This window comes from Lygodium microphyllum, chromosome 4 (assembly GCF_053477565.2).
Source record: "Lygodium microphyllum isolate KBCC chromosome 4, Lygodium_microphyllum_v1.1.10, whole genome shotgun sequence".
NCBI classification, from domain to species: Eukaryota; Viridiplantae; Streptophyta; class Polypodiopsida; order Schizaeales; family Lygodiaceae; genus Lygodium; species Lygodium microphyllum.
In genome coordinates this window covers 36,424,155-36,432,216 of record NC_141138.1, presented here as the reverse complement: position 1 = coordinate 36,432,216, position 8,062 = coordinate 36,424,155, and the positions used below count along the sequence as shown (strand labels likewise).

The 8,062-nt window shown below is 42.0% G+C and overlaps 1 pseudogene; it reads right to left on the bottom strand.

Annotated features, from left to right (window-relative positions):
- Nucleotides 1–3,326: 3,326 nt before the first annotated feature.
- LOC148036944 (uncharacterized) lies at nucleotides 3,327–8,060 on the bottom strand (annotated as a pseudogene).
- Between the last annotated feature and the right edge of the window lie 2 nt (nucleotides 8,061–8,062).

The following is an 8,062-nucleotide window of genomic DNA, read 5'->3' as shown; positions in this document are numbered from 1 at the left end:
TCTGCATAGTAGATGAGGATGAACAGGTTGAACAAAATTGATATCCCACTTCTCAAAGGGTAAAATCACAAGAATAGGATTAAGTGGCCGCTTACGATTTTTTCTAGCATTGTGTCTCTAATAAACATTACAATATTTAATATAGACAAAAGCATTTTAGAAAACCATCGGCCACCAATACCAACACGTAAAGCTTTTGGGGCGGTGAGCCATCTAGTGAAATGGTCTCTACATGTTGAATCATGAAATTCCTTTAGAATAAAGGGTATGTCAAGACCTAAGATGGGCCTAACACTGGCTCTAGAGGACTAGTCGAACCTCTAAGACACACAAGACACCCCACACGGCCTCGTGGGTAGGAGTGTCTAAGGCTCACACTACACTAACTTCTAATATTGATTTTGTGTTTGTACTAGGACACAGTCCAACGTTTACCTTCCCTTGTCCTCAGAGGGAGATCCCACAACATATAGGCATAATACCTCATAGCACAAACATAGGGAAGTACCTCTTGGTTAACTACCACGACTCCATTGCAGCTCTCCTACATCAAGGGGATTGGCCCCAAGATGTGCTGCCTTGACATATAAAACACACGATACATAGTCCACTCTTTGATTTATCAAATGATATAGGAGTTGATATTTCCTCACTAAACTTACCCCAAAGGAACCACTCGTCTAACCTACAGCAACAATGACTTCCTCACACTCTCAGCATTGGTCAATGTTTAGCATACAGGTGCTATGCATCCAGGAGATTATACCATATGGCATGAAAAATGCAAAAGTGGATGCTTATTGTGCACAAACATTTATAATTAAAAATCAGCACAGTGGAGTGTAAAATCAGTCCTTCAATGATTTTCAATCTATGTGTTATTGCTACGTTGCTAGATACTACGACCGAGTTACCTCATGCTACTAGCCTCTTAAAACTTAAATGATTATCATCCTATATGACATCCACAAACAAAAAATCAAACTTTACTTCATTTTCAATACTTAATGCTTCCACAACCATTCTTTTCCCCCTATCGCTTAGGTTTTGCCACGTTGCATAGGTTCAAGGTTCATTTGTATGTCATTTTTTCATATGGAAAGCAATAAAAATACACTAAAACATACAAACAAGGATGATCTAAGGCTTAATTCTCATGCCTCAACTTGCTAAACATCCACAAATATTAATCATATTTTTTTCTAATTATTTATGGCAAAAAATCCAAATATCTCCATTTTCTCTATTTATTCCTATTTATTTTCTTTAAAAATGATGAAAAATCATAATTGTGAGCTCTCACTTATCAAAACCACTCAACTCCATTTTTATATTCATTTTTATTCCATGAAAACTCAAAAAACTCACTAAAATTCCCAATTTTCATGATTTCTTCAAAAAGCACACTTCGTAGGTTTTACATGTTTTGAGGAAAGACATTATATCATCAAAACTTCTAGTTTTTTTCTTTCATTTAAGAGATAATTCAACATGTGCAACCAAGATCAATCATCATCAACCATTTATTCAATTATCTTTCATTAAATAAAGAAAAAAATCACTTACTCATAAAAACATGCGTGTTCAAGGTGCATATCCCGAGATTGAGAGGCCGCTAACGCTTCTCTCTTGCCATTGATGTGTTCTCCAGCCCAATCTATGTCCTCTACCACTCCATTAGTATCGTTTGCTTCAAAATTGTCATCAACCCCCCCACCGCTTCTCTCTTTCATTAATGCATATGAACCCACAAGAGGAGAGATGAAGGAGGAGAGAGAAAGACTAAAAATCAGAATTTTATTCCCTTCATCATATTACACATGGTTACCATCAAAATCTTGCCCTCTCTGCATAGATCAGGGATCTTCCCCTCTCTCTCTACATGATTGAGCATCCAAGAGGCACACAAACTTCCAAAAAAGGGGGCGTCAATAAAAAAACGTCCCCTCCCTGCATCTCAACATGTTTTTGCACGTTTTCTTCATTTAGAGTTTTAGTTCATTTCATTTATAAAATATTCACTTCAAAAAAACCACTTTCACACTACCGCGGAAGGGTTTTCGGCCCATTTGGGGGTGCAAATGGACTCCATTTGCAATTCGACTGAACGAGCAGCTTCATCTATAAAGTTGGGCCCTGTCGCACAATTTTTGGCTCCCAAATCCAGTGGCTGCTTTTCAACACCAAACCTTGCGAGGATTAAATGGAGGGTCAAACGACCTCGGATCATGAATCGAGACTTGTGTAGGATTCTTGACGTCGAAATGCATCTAGGAAAACTCTAGCTCAGCCATCTCCCATCGTTTGATTTTTCATGAAAATTGGCTCTTTAATGCCTCTCGGCACTTTTCGGCTTTTAAAAACGGACTCCTACACTTCAAGAATGGGTCCTAAAATCCATCTCTCATTGGTGACCACGGGATAGGGCGACTCATCCCGTCGAATTCTGCTAACAGGTCTACACATGCATACCCACAAAGAGCATCAAGCTGATACAAAAAATACACAACAAAACATTCCACAGCTCTCACCCTACCCCCTGAGAAAACCAAGGCATGAAATCCACAAGGAGTAGGCCTAGCATAAATCTGACAGAAAGCCCAAAGCTAGTCACTAACCAACTACTCCAACATGGCCAAGCTAAAAAGAACTATCAAAGAAGTCATCCTAAGTGGTGGTCTGAACTACCTTCCTAACTGACGACAACTCAACCAAGAGCTCCTCCTAGGTGAGGACTCCTATAGCTTGAGCAATAAATATTTTCTTTTAGCACATTGTCCTTTTAGGCCTTTATTTTCCATACTTGGGTATGTAAAAAGGAGGGAGTCCTTAGTTTTCTTTACTTTTCAGCTAGTTGCCACCCCTAGGAAGACAAGGCATCGGCCCTAGGTCTTACTCATCCCCAGGAACCTACCAGGCCTTCACAAGGCAATGAACAACTACTCAATGATTTTTCTTTCTTTCTTTTACTATTTTTAGAGGGGTTAAAACCCCTTTTTACACACCTTTGTATTATTTATTGTTGGCTAGATTTAGAACTTGTTCTTCTCTGGATATTTAAGTGCAAGATTCTCTAATTGCGTCACAACTAATAAAAATTTCTAGAATAGCTGCCTAGCGGTGTAATGAAGGGGACCTAGGAGAGAGAAGGAGAAGATAGAGACTGCAGAGAGGAGAGAGAAAGAGAGAGAAAGAGGGTGACGAGGAGAGAGAAAGACTAGAAGTAGAGAGAGAAAGGCAAGAAGAGGAGAGAAAAATGGCTGACAGCCATGGAAGGACAGGGAAGAAGGTGAAGAAGATGAAAGGACAAGTGTGTATTCATCAAATGGTACCTATGCAGTGTCCCTTACACCTTTTATACTTAGGTCAACTTGACTTAAGTATTTCCCTCCATTACAATCCATCCCCACTCAAAATGAAGTTTTTGTCCTAAAAAACAAAGATCAGACTTATTGGTATAGCCAAGTAGTGGACTGCAGAGTACTACTCTGTACAGCATTACAAGTGACGAAAGATAGTAGGGGGGTTTCTTGGCACAGACCCAGTAAAAGATTTCATAATATTCAAGAGTAGTACTAGTCTATGCAGAGGGTCAAGGTCAGCCTGTAACCACCTGGATCAAAAGGAAAAGTAGTATCGCTGCCATGCATTGGATCATCTTTCATAAGGTCAAAGTCAAGTACAGTTGGAAGCATGATCAGTATGGTGGTATTCTCTAGCTCTTCCATAAGCCTCTCAGGCATCACCATGTTCTGTATAACTAAAGCATATGAGGCTGAAGTCACCATTGCATGGACTGCATCAACCCCTAAATGCTGCATATTCATGGACCTTGCATTCTTAGTGACATCCAAGCATTTAAATTGTAGGTCTGTGGACTAACGAGGCTCCTGCATGGGGTCATGATCATCCAAACCCACACGCTGCCCATGATCTGCTTTCTTGAACTGAGGTTCTTGTTGTGGACCCATACCAAAATGGTCTTCAACAAGATCTTCACCATCCTTTGCATCATAATATTCTAATACCAAGAGTATTTTGGCAGTCTTTGCCCTGCATGTGGCTTGATGATTACAAGATATTGGCTTAGCACATCGATAGCATAAGCCCACAGCATGCAATTCCCGTATCGTATCACTAGTAAGGTGTCTAATGCGTTTAGCCTTAGATAGCAATTTACACACATGCTCATCAGCATCGGTCAGCTTAGTAATAGTTCTAACATGTTGCTCATAGACATCTTGCTGCTCATATACAACAAATGGCTGTCCATGCTCATGACCATAATGCTCATGCTATCCATATGGATGGTCATACCAATGTGGCTGCTGCTCATAATTATATTCATGCTGTCCATACTGCATATGGTGATAATAGCCCTGTTGCGCATCCGAGGGACAATGTGGTTGAGCATATGCATTTGCTTCCATTGATGTTTGCTGCTCACGTACATAAGCATGCTGCTCATATACAACATATGGCTATTCATGCTCATGACCATAATGCTCATGTTGTCCGTATGGATGGTCGTAGGAATGTGGCTGCTGCTCATAATATTCACACGCATCATATACATGTTGACTATAAGTAGGTGCATGCACTTGCCTTTGCACATTGAACCCATGCCAATGGTCATGGTACTCATAATGTCCATGAGAATGCCCATACATGCCTTGCTGACCAAAATGTCCATGGGTGCCATGCTGCCCATGCATTATATGTGGACTAAACTAATTATTAGGGCCTTGCTGCCCATGTGCACTTGCATTGGGGCCTTGCTGCCCAAAATTTCTATGCTGCCCATGCAATACATGCAAACCAAACTGAACATTGGGTCCTTGCTGCCCAAAACTGCCATGTGCATGTTGCCCATGTGCACCTTGCATACTATGCTGCTCAAAATTTGCATTTTGCCCTTGCATATAGCTTCCACTATGAGGAAGCTGGGGTGCCAAAGATGGTCTTGAAGGATTCGTAATGGGAGAGGGAAGGAGGGGTTCATCATGTCGGGTGGAAGGCTCACCCGTCCCATAAGTGCTATGGGGAATGCCATGGATACCACCGAGACCTTGTGGGCCATGCCCGGTCTCCAAGGGAGGGCGGTTAGCCTCACGGGGAGGGAAATACTCCTTGGGTCGATCCGAGGGGGGGGGGGGGGGGGGCAATGGCGGGGATGAGGGCACCCATGCGCTCTATGAGTAGGTCCATCTTGGCCATCATCTCGGAATGATGGTGGTCCTGGCTTCCATCTCCCTGTGGCGTTGCTCCACCTCTCGATGTCTTTCAGCATGACGGGTCTCATGTTGACATAAGGTTTGGTTGAGTATAGATAAGCGGTCTATCTCGGGGGCAGCCTCTTCAAACATGTCTTCACGATCCTCCTAGGCTGAGCTAGGATCATTCATTGATGCACGGGAGTCTCTTATTTCATGCTGGAAGTCCTCCTGGGCCTTTGCTTTACCCTTGTGGCCTGCCATCCCCAGTGCAATCCACTAGACCCCTTGTTACAGAAATGACGATATCTTGAGCTAGAAAGCTCCGATCACCAAAATGTTTGATTCAAATGAAAGCTCTCGATCCCCTCTATGAGGCTATATAAAAATATCTCTGATAGTAAATGATCAGGGCTTTGCTATAATCACTTTTTGTGGGTTGACTGTGTAGGACTGCTGCCTGTCCCACAGTACCTCTGGGGACAAAACTAAGTGTATCTCCCAAACCATACGGCAGAATGGGGAGATTTTTAGTTCAAATCAAAGGGGAGGATGCCCTCTTCGAATCAAGCTATAGAGTGCGCACTCGATCACACAAGAAGTCTTTGCTGTAATAGACTTTTGTGGGCTGACTGTGTAGGACTGCTGCCTGTCCCACAGGATCACTGCATACAAAAGTGGCTATAACTCTCCAATGGGAGCTCCGATTGGGGAGTTTTCAAGCTTTAGTCGAAGGTATTGATCCCCTCTAAGCAAAGAGCATAGGTATGTAATAACAGGTCTTATACATAAAATTCTGTAATAAGAAATGCGTGGCTGAACTGTGCAGTCTAGCGCCCTATTTTTAACTCTGTAAATAAGAAATGCGTGACTGAACTATGCAGTCCAGTGCCCTATTTTTAACTCTAAGAGGCCTATTTTGAACAGTCGATACCCTGTAGGGTCTAATCAACTTATCAAACTGAATGAGGACCCTTTGGGAGACCTATGAGTTGGAAGTTGTCCTATAAATCATTGTAGATTGAAAGTCGCTGCTAATATGATCCAAACCATTGCCACCATGGCCAAATGCATTTTCCAATAAGAGCATAACCTTGTCAAACATGATCATCTCAAGACCAATCATAAGCATCATTGCCAAGATTGCCAATCAAAGGCATAGGCATATCCCATGAGTACCATTGCCACTTGCATAAACATCTTCATACCAACATGAGCATATAAGTGCCACTATCAAGAGAATCAAAGTGCCAAGCCTTTTGTTACTTCAGAATCCTGAGCTACATGTGCTTGCTACTGCAAAAATGTTATAGCTCAAGTAGTATGTCAAGAGGCAGAACTGCTCTTGTAGAGGGGAGGATCAACCCCAGCTTTTGAAGCAAGACAGTGAAAGTGGAGTTAGCAAGATGTGTGATACTGCCTTTTCAGCACTCCTTGCACGCAATAATTGTACCCTTGTTTGCCTTGACATGAATTATATTTGTCCCAAATGCTTCTAGAAACTCTAAAATGAGTTTCCACCCCATGTACAACAACTATTTCTGTCCTCCAACTTGTTCACAGGAAATCTACCATTTGCTCTTTCTGGCTTGAGCAACTTGGCTACATTGAATGTCAGTGGTAATCAACTGCCAAGCAACCTTCCTGATATATTTGCCGAGTTAGAGCTTTTGACTACCCTGGATCTGTCAAACAATGACTTGGATGCTGTGTGTCAAAAAGGTTCTAATCCTTGTGTTGAAGCTTCAGCTTCAAAGCATTGACCTGAGCAGTGGACTCTTGCGACTCTTCTTTCTAATGAATACACTTTTGTCCAAGCATCATTGGAAGAGTTGTTATCTCCCTTTCAGAAGACAAGTCCTCAGGAGGACTTTTAAAGCTACAGTAGCAACAGACCTTGGCCTTGGCAGCACATATAGTCCTGCGGGTGAAGGGAAACAGGGAGGGATCCCAAGAGCTGGGTCTGTAGATCTTGAATGGGGTGAAAGGATCCCTTCAAATAGCAGAACATGTACTCTGGTCATACTATGTTCAGGATTGTAACTCTGCTTTCTCTTCCAAGTCCCCGTACTAACTCCTTACAATGAACTCCTCTAGAATAGTGTATGATGATATATCCAGACAGAATCAATTGTAAACCAAACTTTGCTGGTGTTGGCTTGAAAACCAGTAAGACTAGACTGAAAATGCTAATACAGAAGTTAGCTTTGCTGCCATCAAGTTGGTTTTGTGATCCTGAATTTCTTTCTTGGAGTTGCCTCTATGGTTTTAGGCTGAGAGGATGGTTTGACCGTGCCAGTAACAAAGCTATGAACTGCAGCTGCATTTACTTTTGCAAGCAACTGCAGCTTTTGATCTTCATATATGGGAGAAGAATAGCATTGCTTTGAAGAACCTGAGAAAATTGACGATGCTTGTATAGCTGCCCTTTTTCACTTTCTTTTGGCTTCAAAGTTCCTGGAAAACTTGACTTTAAGAGCCTCTTCTGCATCTTCTTTTGAGGGAGGGAGAAGTCTGATGCCTAGTCCCAACTTCTTAGGATAATCTATTTTTGCAGCTACTCGCTCCTTTTGTGCTCGTAATTGAGCTCTAAGTGACCTGTTAAGTAAATAGTCCTTCTCATGCTTGACATCTGATACACGTTGCATGCGTACAAGTAAAGGTTCTGTTTCTTTAGCCTTTTTGTACATCTTCTTCCAAGTGTTCTAAACGATAGAAAGGGTCTGCCAATTTGCCTCTGTTTTCCTCCGACGGAAGCACCAGTGTCTGAGCATCTTCTGGATCAAACCATGGCTTCTCTCTACAACATTTGGACGAAGAGAACAAGCAGGAAGGAGGAGAGAGAAAGG